Here is a 13,206-nt window from a genome sequence, read left to right as displayed (position 1 = left end):
CGGCTCTCTGATTCGCCCCTCCGCGGGCCCTCCCGGGGCCCCCTCGTCCGCGCCACGGAGGGGTGGACCGCGCACTCCAAAGTTGCGAGAGCTCGGGATTTCTGCAACTTCAGGTAGGTCCCCACCCACAGGGCCACGTGACTGGGGAAGGGGCAGCCCGGGCGGGCGGAACCATCCTCCCCCTCCACCCTCTGCCTGGGGCCCAGCACCCGCGCGTCCGAGCCCGGGTTGTGGGGGGCAGGTCCGGTTGGAAACCTGAGGACCGGCCCGGCACTCCGCGGAAGTGCGCGGGACCTGGAGCCCCACACCTACCCTTCCGACTCCCTCAGGCCAAAAGTGCCTGTTATTTTTTACTCAGCAAATGCTGGGGCTTGCCCTTGGGGATGGGAGTCTTTCACCTGTCTCTCCAGCGTCCTCGTAGGAACAATTAGTACCCATTTTTCTTCGTGAATCATTCATACTTTTGAGACATACTGAACGGGCGTTCTGACATTCCGGATTTTGGTCTTGACTTTCGTCTTGGTACAAACCACTTTTCAACCCTGGGGACCACCAGAGAGCTATTCTCTCCACCCCATCTCACAGGAGCAGTCCTGAGCGAGAAAGATCTGCGCTTGGAAAAGACGCGACAATAAAAGTAGCAATAAGAACACCTAACGGAACTTTTACTATGAGCCAGATTCTGGAATAAACACCTAAAGTGACTTATTTCATTGAACACTGGCAACTGCTTATTAGACAGTATTATCTCTGTCCCAGTGTTACAGGCAAATATGAGACCCCCTAACTGTCTTCCTCAATGTCCCCTGGTACCTTTCCTATCCATTGGTGGCTATAGTGCCAAAATAATCTCAAACTGCAAAGACTATCAGCTCATGTCTATACCACAAGCTGTCCTGCTGCTCCTAGGGAAAGACCCACATTCCTGTATGGTCTTCCTGCAGCTGCCCCTCCATTCTGCACTTGAGCCATTGTCACTCTTTTTGTTTTTGTTTTGTTTTTTGTACCAGGGATCGAAAACTTGTGAGGCAGGTGCTGTGCCACTGAGCTAAATCCCCAGCCTGAGCCATTGTCACTCTTGCCAAATGGTTTGCCTCTGCTTGGAACGCCCTTCAGCAAATGTCTGTGTGTCTTCCTGACCTCAGCTCCATTATAGATTCTTTAGGAGAGCTGTCACTGGTCTTCTTAAATTATGCTGTACATCCTGTCTATCTCTCCTGGATTTTTCATTCTCTGTGCAGTCTGTTTGTTTGATTAATATGTATCTCCTCCATTGATTGTAAACTCCAAGGTTACTGGGTCCATTTTTGGTCTACCATTGAATCCTTAATACATAGAAGGCTCTCAATAAATGCTAGTACAGGTATGACAAAAGTTGAAGTTGTCCCCAAGGAAAGTGAGCAGTGGAGCCTGGATCTGCCCTTAGAACCTGTATCCTACTTCTGGAAGGGCTGGGCTTGATCTCATGAACCCTCTTCTTTTGCCTTCAACACTTTCTCTCATTTTAGAGCACAGACTGCTCGTGGAGAAAAAGTCAAGAAGGTTCCTCACCTGAGCTCTGAGCTGGATTCCTGTCTTACTTCCCCTGTGCTCCCAACTATAGAGGGCAGGGTCTAGAGGAGGCAGATGGGATTGCTGCTCACCTTCCTGTCCCTGGCATCCCTCTAGTAGTGAGGCCGCCCTGGCTCCTTCTGTCCCATTGTCTGGATTCCTGCCTGGTCGATCCTGCAGGGGCAGGTTGCTGAGGGAGCAGTGAAAGACAGCTTTGCCTTGTCTTTCTAGGACAGGTGCCTCTGAGGTTGGCACAGCATCAGGACAGGCCAACAGTGAGGGGCTGTATGGCTTGGGCTGGGACTGCTGCTTTCCTCAGAGAGAAAGCCAGGCAGCTAGAAGCTCAGGGGGAGGAGCTGCAATCCCTGAGGTGGCTCAGCCCTGTCTTGCAGCCTTTATTGCTGACTATGTCCCGATAGAAGAAAGGGGCTCTTTTCATAGCTAGATGCCCCTGGGAACACCAGGAAGCCGAATCTCTGGTTGAACTGGAATTGGGCCATATCAGGTGTGGCTGAAAAATAAATGGGACCTGAATGGAGCTGGGAATCTTTGTGAATTCAGAGCTCTTTAGATTTGTGTTTTGCAGTGGGATTTATGGCTACAGTACAAATTAGTCCCCTCACCTGTCAGAGCCTCCCTTGGGCAGACTGATACCATTTGCCCTTGAGCATAAGTCGGTGTGGTCTGAGTTTCTGCAGAATACAGACTGGCTACTCAGTTTGAGGAAGGTCAACTCTGGAAGGTGTACACAGTTTGCCCAAATGACCAGGCATCCCCTCCCTCTGAGCCTCAGTTTCCATTTCTGTAAAGTAGATGTAGTGAAAGCATACATTCAGTTATGTTTTGTAGACTCTCTTAGGGCTCCAACAGAAAAAATATATTTTTCATATAGCCATATTCCCTCACTGCATTGATTCATCTTGGAGGCAGTTTAGGGTAGTGGTTAAAAGAACCAGTTTGGAGTCCAATGTACTAGGTTTGAATTTCTACTCTGCTACTTACTAGCTATGAGATTTCACCACTAGGGGCATTCAGTTCCTTATCCAGAAAATGGCACCAGTAATATATCTCTCAGTGTTGCTGTGGGCATTAATTAATTAAACAATACCCATACTCCACTGGCATGTAGACAGGCCTGGCCGAAGGTACTACCACAGTAACTTGGGACAGCCTAAAAAAAATATAGGTAGTTGTGCTCCCCGCAGAGGCCCAGGCACATAAGCCAGACCATCTCCCTTTCTGGGGCTGAGTGAGGCCTCCTGAGGCAGAGGCTGGCCAGTTCTCTTCCTCTCCCTAATCTCTCCAGCTTCTGGTTTTACCATGTCAGGTGGCTCTGTTCTGAAGTTCCCTGCAGCCCACCAGGACTGTCATAGAGGATGTAGAGTTGAAAATTATACCAGACAAGCCAAGACTGTTTCAGTTAGGGTTGTTGTAAATGTTCTTGTAAATGGCAGAAATACAATTGAAAATTTCCTAAGCAGAAATGCAAATACTTTTATCCATCTCATAACAAAGCACAAGGTTTTAGGTACAGCTGAATCCGAGGGCTCAAGTGACATTATCACTCTGCTTGGACTCTGGTGCTTCTGAGCTGATGTCCCCAGAGGCAGCTCTTCCTGTCTGGTAGATGTCAGCAGCTCCAGGCTCACAGCCTCTTCTCAGCAACCCTCCTGTACCTCTTCAGCTAACAGGGGGCCTTTGAGATGGGATAAAGGGTGAGTGCAGAGGTGGAAAGGCCAGGAAAATAGAGAGGAGAGCAGGAGACGAAGCGGCACTGGCTAGATGCATCTACCCTTCTCCCTTCCCACCATGTGTGTTGCCCTTGGCAGTACCTGAGCAAGCCCCCTTGGTTCGCCACCCACATCCGTATAGCTGAGAACTGGTTCTCATCCCTCTCTGGTGGCCTCAATTCCCTTTAAATAGTTGCCCGCTGCAAGTTCAAGATGTGTGCCAGGGTCTCTGGCTACACAGTGCCTGCAAGTTGACACCTAGCCCTAAGAACAATGTTGACCTTAGCAGGTTAAAGCAAAGACAAGAGATTTTCCTGTCCTTTCAGGGGATTCCAAGTATCGCCATGGCCTCAAAAAATAGGGTTGATGGCACCCCTAATGGTGTCTTCCAAAGTTAACTAAGCTTTTGGATCCATTCCTGTTAGCAATGATTTGGTTTCATTTTCTGGAATGAAGGCAGACTTTGACCTCAAATCAGATAGCAAGAGAGGAGAGAAGTGTGGGAGATGCTCAGTATCTGAAGCAAGAGTGTCTGGTGGAAGTAGGGGAGTCTAGGCTTGGCTTGGCGTTTGCCCCTTGCTCGCCCTGGGAACTTGCAGAGTTCTCAAAGCTCTCTGGGTCTCAGTGTACCCTTCGTGGTTTAAATAAGTGCAAGGTCCGTAGTTTGATCCCGGTACCAAAAAAAAAAAAAAAAAAAGACAACATGGAAAGTGTAGAGGCCTGGCATGAATTGGACTCTCAGTAAATATGAGTCCTGTCCCTCTTTTCTCCCCCTCTCCAGTACATGCAGAGAACTTGGAAACAGAGTGGCCCTGCCGAGGCAGTGGCAAACCCTTGGTGTGGAAGTGAGACCTGCAAGAACGGGAAGCCTCTCAGAGCCCAGGGAAGCCTTGGCTGGACAGGCTGCTCCACATCTCCATGCAGCCCCAACCGAAGCAGGCACAGCCACGGGCAGCACCTAGGGCGCCACCTCCTTCCCAACTGAGCATGCGGCTCAGTGGGCCACAGGGCCTGAGGGCAAATGCAGCAGGGGGTGAAGCGCTCTGTGGAACACATGTAGACGCCAGTGCAGACGCTGCGCACACACGCACGCTCAGCATTCACCCTGACCTGTTTTCACACAGCTCACCACTGCCCAGAGAGAAAAGTCATCCTGGCTATTTAAAAACTCTTGATGTGGAAACAATTTCAGACTTACAGTTTGCCAATATAAAAATCGTACAAAGGATACCTGTATTTACTTTACCCGCATTACGTGTTTTTAACATTTTACTCCAGTTGCAGTCTTATTTGTTCCCCCCAACATACACACTTTTCTCAGAACCATTTGAGGATACATTACAATCCTTTGCCACTAATACTTCATTGCGTATTTTCTAAGAAGAAAAATTTTTCTCTTATATAACCACAGTACAGATACTAACTTTATAAATTTACATGGATGCAATCTTTTTTATCTAAACTGTTTGTGGTCCAGTTTTGTCACTTGACACAAGGTCTTTGTCATATTTCTCCAGTACAGGATTCAGGCTAAGGTCAGGTATCACATTTGGTTGTCTGTCATGTCTTCGCCTTTCTTTGATCTAGAATATTTCCACAACTTTTTTTGTCCCCTATGACCCTAAAGTGTGGGAGTTCAAGCCTGGCTGGGCCAGATGCACCACACTCCTGTCTCCTGAGCTAACTCGCTTAAGTGCACAGATGCACCTCCGCTCCTAATCCGTGACTCCTTCTCCTTGACCAAGAAAAATCACTCCGCCATGTCTGGCCAATACAATATGGCCACATGTTAACTATTCCTCCCATGCTCCGCCCCCATGGTTCCCCATAAAAGCCTGTGCATTTCCTGAATAAAGCAGAAGCGTTCCAGAAACCTCTCCGAAGTCTCCCTGGTGATTCCCAGCGCCTTGCCTTCCTAGTCCAAGCTCCCAAACCTTCGGGCTCGCAGACGACAATACTAAAGAATACAATCTCCCCCTTTTAGTAATATCTTTTTGTGATATTGTTCATGTACCATACGATTCATCCACTTAAATCCAGTGGTTTTTAACTACGTTCGAAAGCTGTGCAACCTTCACCACACCAGTCAAATTGTTTTCATCACCCCAAAAGAAACTCCATAGCCATTATCAGTCATTTTCCACCTTCTCCCAAATTCTCCAGCCTTAGACGACCTGTAATGTGCTTTTTGTGTCTGTGGATTTGCCTATCGTGGACATTTTGTGTAACCGGAGTTGTGTAATGTAGGGTCTTTTGTAACTGGCTTCTTTTCCTTACCGCAGTGTTTCTCAAAGCTCATCGATATTGTAGCTTGTATCAGTACTTCATTATGGCCAGGTCATAGTCATTGTATGAATGTGTCACATTTTGTTTAGCCATTAATCAGTTGATGGACATTTGAGTTGTTCCCATTCTTTAGACGCTATGATCAGCGCTGCTATGAGCTTTCATGTGTACGCTTTTCTGTGCATTACATTTTCATTTCTCTTGGAGTAGAATTGCTGGGCCCTGTGGTACCTGTATGCTTAATGCTTTGAGGAGCTCACAGACTGTCCTCCAGAGTGGCTGCATCATTCTACCTCTCCAGCAACAGCATATGCAGGTTCTGATTTCTCCACATTCTAACTCACAGTTGCTATTATCAGGTTTTTATTACAGCCACCCCAGTGGGAGTGAGGTGGTATCTCATTCTGATTTGCATTTCCCTGATGCTAATGATGCTGAGCAGCTTTTCAGCTGCTTATTGGCCATTTATTTATCTTCCTTGGAGAAACATTGATTCAGATCTTCTGCTCATTTTAAAATTGAGTTATTTATCTTTTATTATTAAATGGCATTCATTCTTTATATAATCTAGCACTAAGTTCCTTATCAGATACATGATTTGAAAAGTTTCTCCCATTTTGTGGGTTTGTTGCCTTTTTCCACTTTCCTAATGGTATCTTTTGAAACAAATGTTTATAATTTCATTAATATGCAAATTAATTCATTTTTCAACTCCCCTCCTTTCTATTCCCCCCCTTTTTTTTTTGGTAACAGGGATTGAACTTGGCCCTTGTGCTTGTGAGGCAGGCACTGGAGCCACTGAGCTAAATCCCTGGCTTCCCCTCCTCTTTTATACAGCCATACTCATTTTATGGCTGTTGGTGTTTCCTTGTGTTTTGATTAAGGTGATGAATTCTTAGCCTGAGTGTGTTATAGGTGAATTTTGCTCTTCAGGTGTCACATCTAGAGGCACATGATATTCATCTGTCCTTTATTAGAGATGTTAATTTTGATCATCTGGTCACAGTGTTGCCTGATTTCTCCACTGTGATTACCAGCTTTCCACCATCCTCTGATTCATGATTTTTACAAAAATGAAATTCTCTCTCTTGGGGGCTGTGTACCCTCCAGTAGGACATTGCACTTTGAGTTCTGTACCCTCCCAGGCACATACCTACCGCCCCATGGTCAGAACCCCGTGCCCAGGCTTTTGTCCTCATATCCCACAAGGGTTCGTGTAAATTACTTGAGTCCTGCTAAAGTGAGTATCTTCATTGGGCTCACTTGCCTGTTTGGCCTTCCTGGAACCAGAATTTGGGTTTGGCCATCCTAAAACATCAACTTTGAAATAATAGGCAGTTGTGGAGAATGTGCGATTCCAGGCTCAGCAAGAAAATGGATCACCATTCTCACGCACCAGGGACTAAATTTGAACATGAAGCAAGATGGATTGACCAACATCTATCTGTGTGTGTCTCTGTGTGTGTGTGTGTGTGTGTGTGCACGCACTGTGCACGTGCATGCACACGTGTTCCTGATATGACAGTAGCTGTCTCAGGAGACCAGCAGAGCAGCACAGTTCATTTCACCTTCCCAGCTCAGGCGGTATTATGAATCCCCAAAGACTCAGGTACTGAGGGCTTTGTCCCCAGTGGAGCGGTATTCAGGAGGGGTCTCTGGACAGGTGATTGGGTCATGGAGGCACTAACTTCATTGGTGGATTAATCCACTGACAAGTTCATAAATGGGCTTTTGAGAGGTGTAGCCCAGCTGAAGGAAGTAGGTCACTGGGGTGTGATTTTGATGGGTACATCCTGGCCCCAGCCTCTTCCTCTGTCTCTCTGGCTCTGCCCCTGCTTTGCTTCCCAGCTGAGACATTTTCCTTTGCCAAGCCATTTCTGCCTTGAAGCCGTTAACCATGGACTGACACCTCTGAAACTGTGAGCCAAAATAAATCTTTTCTACTTTGAGTTCTTTTTCCCGGGTAATTTTGTCACAGTGATAAAAAGCTGACAAATATAGGAGGATCAAAGTTTTCAGAAGGTCTTGAGTGAGACCCCAGGTCAGACCTTTCATTTCAGCTGCAGCTGTCTTCCTGTTGCTAGATCTCATCCCACTGGGGAACCTGAAACTGTGGAACATTCTGTCTCAGTGGAATGGGAGAACCCAGCAGAGTATGGACCTTGTTAAATGAAGTAGCTCGTAGCCAGCTACAGTTATGCGTGCCTATAATCCCAGAACTCTGAGAGGCTGAGGTGAGAAGTTTGCAAGTTTGAGCCCAGCCTGGGCAATTTAGTGACTTAGCGAGACCCTGTCTCGAAATAAGAAATAAAAAGAGGGGAGGATATAGCTCAGTGAAGCCTCTGGGTTTGATCCCCAGGACCCACCTGCCCCTATTGCAAAAGAAGAATGTATCTTGCGTCGAACTTCTCAAGTCTTAAGAAGTGGAAGGTAATAATGATAGTGATGATAATAGTTAACATTTTTTGAGCCCTACCTAGGCAGTGTTTCCAGAGTTTTCCATATATGAATTCATTTAATTCTCACAAGTGACCTAGCTGGTACATACTACCGTTATCTCAATTTACCATAGGAAGAAGCTGAGGAAGTTAAGTAACTTGTACCAGGCCACATAGCTAATAAGCGGAAGGACCAGGGTACAAATCCAGGTACTGCAGAGCACATAATGGGAGTCTTGGAGAGAGCGAGCATGACAAAACCTAAGTCACAGAGCAGGGACACTTCCCTGTGATCAAGAGATAGAGCATTCCCGGAAAAGCACTCTGGGAACCCTAGGGGTTGCCTAGTGATGCTGCTTGCCTTACCCTGCCTCCTCCTGGGATGCCCGAGTGAAGGTTTACCCAGCCTCTCTCACTTGTGCACACACGACTCAAAACTGCCACTGAGGTCCCAGAGGTGACCACAGACAGCTGCCTGCCTCAAGCTGCGTCACCTGGAGCTAACATCGGGGTTCTTGGCACACATTCCTGCTCTGCCACTGTCGCCGTCTTGCAGCACGGTCCATAGTTTTGTGCTATGACCAGGTGTCACACACAGGCAGCTGCACTGGCACCTGTGGTGATGATGAATTTGTGGTCACACGCGGACGGTCACCTCAGGTTGTGGAGGGGGACTCGGGCCTGACCAGCAGCCACACTCTTCTGCTGGACATGGTTGTGTCACACGTCACTGGGCTCTGTCCTCCCTGCGGCCCACATTCCAGTTCCCGCTCAACAACTGTTGGTTTTGTTCAACCTCAGAGCATGTAGTGAGGCAAGGCCAGTGCTGAACCTCAGAGTTGAGGAGGTTTGTATGTCTCCTTTTGGCATCTTGTAGGGAAAAGACAGAAAACTACAAACTGTGCCTCAGTGTTTTCCTGCAGTCCTAGGAAAGAACGTAGGGTCAGAGAACAAGTGAGGAGGATGCTCCTGGAAGTCTGAAACATCACAGCAGAATGCAGTTTGGGTCCCGCCCGCCATTCTTTTAACTTTTCTCCTCAGCTCAGCTGTATGTATCTGACCTACCCTAGTGCCTAGATCATAAAAATGGATGAAGGAGTATGGTGTGTGCATGTGACTCAAAGAATTGCTGGTAGTTTGAAATGACCTCTAAATAGTTTTTAAGGTTTATTATTATTATTATTATTATTATTATTATTATTATTATTTTATAGTAAAGTTTTCAAATCATTTTAACACCTACCTTTTTATGGGATAAAAATAGCATTACCATTGTAATATTTGTTTTGTTTTTGTTAAAATTAGTTCTTTTCTGGTGGCACACACCTGTAATCCCAGAACTTGGGAGGCTGAGGCAGGAGGATCACTGTGAGTTCGAGACCAACCTGGGCTATATAGTGAGTCCCAGGTCAGTCTCAACTACATAGTGAGACCCTGACTCAAAACAAAACAAAACAAAAATTAGTTCTTTTCAAGTTTGATTATTACTAACAAATTCTGAGTATTAGTACAGGCAGAGTATCCCTTATCCCAAATGCTTGGGACCAGCCAAGTGCAGTGGCACTGTCCTTCTAATCCCAGCACTTCAGAAGCTTGCAGCAGGAGGATAGCTTTGAGCTTGAGGCCAGCCTGGGCTACTATATAGTGAGTTCAAGGCCAACCTGAGCTAGACAGGAAGACCCTATCTCATAACCTAACCAAATAAACAAAAATATTGGGGCCAGAAGTATTTTGGAATATGTATATATACAAAATGTGATTTATTTTTGGATGGAACCTCAGTCTAAGCATAAATTTCACTTATGCTTCATAAATGCCTCCCGTACATAACCTGAAGGCAGTTGGATACAGTAGTTTTCATAATGTTGTCTGTGAATCATAGTTGCATGGTGTGGAATTTTCCACTTGAGCATTCTGGACTTTGAGTTAGAGATGTTAAGTCTATAGTACGCCAAGGCAAGGTAGAAATATGATTTTTTTTTTTCTGCATGGGAAATTGAACCCAAGGCCTTCACATTGAGCTACATTCTCAGTGTAACTTTTAAAATTATCTTTTATTTTGAGACAGGGTCTGGCTAACTAGCTAAGTTGTCCAGGCTGGGCTTAAACTTGCAGTCTTCCTGCCTCAGCCTCCCAGAATGCTGGGATTACAGGAGTATGTCACTGCACCCACCTCTAAGCATGATAATTTAAAATTACTTTTTATCTTCTAAGCACCATTTTATGGTTTAAAAAATACTGTTTGGTTGTAAGTATTCTTATATGCAAATAATTTGTACTGCAGATGGCTTTTATTTTCCTGACATCTACACTGTACAACTCTAATCACTAAATTCTGCCTCATCGCTGAAATATGTGCTCTTCCTTATCCTCGGCAGTGAATCCTCTGACACTGAGGGCTCCCCGGCCACTGGGTTTCCGGTTCCGTTCTTTAGGCTTGCTTGCTGGGACGCCACGGCTTGGCTGAGGCCGTCCAAAATGGGGACTTCCCCTTCACCTTCACTCTCCGCTACGCCCTCAGTTTCTTCCGGTTCGGCAATTTTCTTTGTTTTTGTTTGTTTGTTTTCTTTCTTCTTTGGAGGCTAACGTTCTATTTTTCACGCATATTTTTCAGACAGGCGAAATTTAAGTGTCCGCTTTCCTCACACTCGTAACACTTCGATTTATCAAAGTAGTTTCGCCTTCGGATGAGTTCAGCTGCTCTCCTGTTGTTAATAGCAATGCTTGTCTTTATCTACCAAACAACTATTTGTTATTCATGGCTCTGGTACAGTTTTGTGCAGTGTCTTTATCCCAAAATAATATACAAGCAACCCCTTTACTCTTCCTCATATCTTTGCCTTTCATTATTGTAACCTTCACAGCTTTGCTGTACTTGGTGTAAGTCATTTGTCCGGGAGAAGGGCAAGTTGGACGCATGCACGGTGCTCTTACTTTGGAGCCAAACCACCACTCATTTCCTCAGGGGCAGTGGCCCACACACACAGCGCAGGTTTAACCCGGCCTTTTCCTCACCCCTCGCAGCCTCCTGGTCAAGGGGCCTGTGCAGCTCCCTTCAGTTGGGCCCAAGGTTTTTATCATTTATAATTATTTATTATAATTTATAATTTATTTAATGTGGCTCAAGAAAACTCCTCTTTTTGAGGGGGTTACCACGGATCAAACTCAGGACCTTATGCTTGCAAGGCAGGCGGCGGCACCACTGAGCTAAATCCCCAGCCCAAGAAAATTCCTCTTTACTCAAAAACATGAGGGTAAAACACTGTCGGGGGAGAAGGGAGTTGGAGACAGCTGATGACTTCCTCCTTGAGCCAGAGAAAGGAAAACATCTAAACAGATACACTCCCAGAGTTGTGTCAACCACTATGAGTCCATCAGTTATCAAACGACAGCCTTGTCCCCAGTGCCCTAACATTTTGTTTGGCATTTGGGATACAAATTTAAACTCCCGAGCAGTTATGAGCCACTGAAATGTAGATCAACTCCACTGTACAACCACTAGGTGGCGCCAGCTTTGGTAATTGCTTGTTCCCAGCTTGCACCGTGGTCAACGAATTGCTGGGTTCTTGCTGGGGGAAGGAGCTTGCCAGGACCTGACAGGGGCCTGGGTTCGTGATTCGGATGATGAGCTCATCGTATATGAATGGCCACTCCCACCACCTCCTCGTTGTTTATCCTCGAGCTCTACTTTTTTGTTTTGATTTGATTTTTTTTGTTTTTCATTACTGGGGATTGAATCCAGTGAGCACCAAGCTACATCCCCAGTGCTTCTTCATTTGTTGAGATCGGGTCTCATTAAACTGCCCATGCTGGGCTCCAACTTGGGATCCTCCTGCCTCAGCCTCCCAAGCAGCTGGAGTTAGAGGTATGTAACACATTGTCTAGAAAAATCTACTGTCTTTGTAACATTTGTCACTACCTGACTTTACATTATATGTTTATTTGCTTATTTCTGTCTCTCCCCACCTCTTCCACAAGGGCGGGGACATGTTCTTTTGTCCATGGCTCCTACAATGCCTAGTAGACACTCCATAAAAACATGTCACATAAATAAATGAATGTGCAAACGCCTGACAAAGAATTATTAGTAACTAAGGATTATAATTCTAGTTGGATTTCCCTTATGAAACATTGTGAAAACCAAGGAGTACTGATTTAGTGTCATCACTTGCAGTTAGGTAGACTTAATTTGTATCCCTTTTATTGACTAGAAAATCCTGCCTGTGAATTAGTTTTATTTTCTAAGCCTATTTTAATGCTGTTGCGTTTTCTGGAAAGAGCCTCCTGTCGTGTAGTTACATCTATGGTTAGCACTGTCTTTGGTCACAGGGGCAGTCTTGCTGTGCGCCCACAGTGCCCCGAGGACCATTTCCTATGGAATGGTCAGGGCTGTGTGAAGGGAGAAGCTGGGCTCGGAGCCACTGGAGCAGGAGATGCTCACAGTTAGGAAGCCTCACACCACCCCTGAGTTCCTGTGGCTGGGTCCCTCCTGGCCTCCTCCAAGACCTGAATCTGGAGGCAGCAGATGGCTTGCCTTGTGAGAGGGCCGAGGTGGCAAGGCTTTCTCCACTGTTGAGGAACCACTGTACTCAGCGTCAGCTGATCCATTCGCCTCCCAAACCCAGCTGGGGTGGTGTAGGCTTGGGTGTGGCTCTCACGTCGGTGCTAATGAAGGCATCTTTTCTGGGTCTAGACAATTGCAGCTGGGCCTGGCAGGGGGCCCTGGCTTTCCCAGGGCACAGGCCCACCAGCTGCAACAGGCAACCACATGGGTCCACCTTTCTGAGAAGATCTGCAGAGGGGCAAGTGAGTCCCTGCTCAGCGCTGTGCAACCACCACCCTTCCCGGGTTACCACTTGACATTGTAAAATCACCTGCAAATCTAAATCCAGAGAGTGCCTACAGACTACGCACTTAACAGCTCAGAGGATGATTCAGAGGAAGCAATTTTCCAAAGTGAAGATAATCATCTGTTGGTGTGAAAAAGCAAACTCTTTCATTAGTGTCGGAGACTCAAGGGGAACTTGCTAAATCCATAGATGCAGCACTTCAGTAAGTGGCTGAAAACCAGTACCACAGCTGGAGGGAGGACATTCCACCCCTGCCGGAGTTCTCCCGCAGAATTAGCTTCTTGGAGGAAGGGCGGGGGCTCAGCTCTGGCCTCTTCTTGTTCACTTGATAAGCAGCTTCTCCAAGTCCTG

Source organism: Fukomys damarensis, unplaced genomic scaffold, assembly GCF_012274545.1.
Source record: "Fukomys damarensis isolate Sample0158 unplaced genomic scaffold, DMR_v1.0_HiC HiC_scaffold_16, whole genome shotgun sequence".
In the NCBI taxonomy this organism is placed as follows: domain Eukaryota; kingdom Metazoa; phylum Chordata; class Mammalia; order Rodentia; family Bathyergidae; genus Fukomys; species Fukomys damarensis.
The sequence above is the reverse complement of the archived record's forward strand: the minus strand, read 5'-3'. Positions refer to the sequence as shown.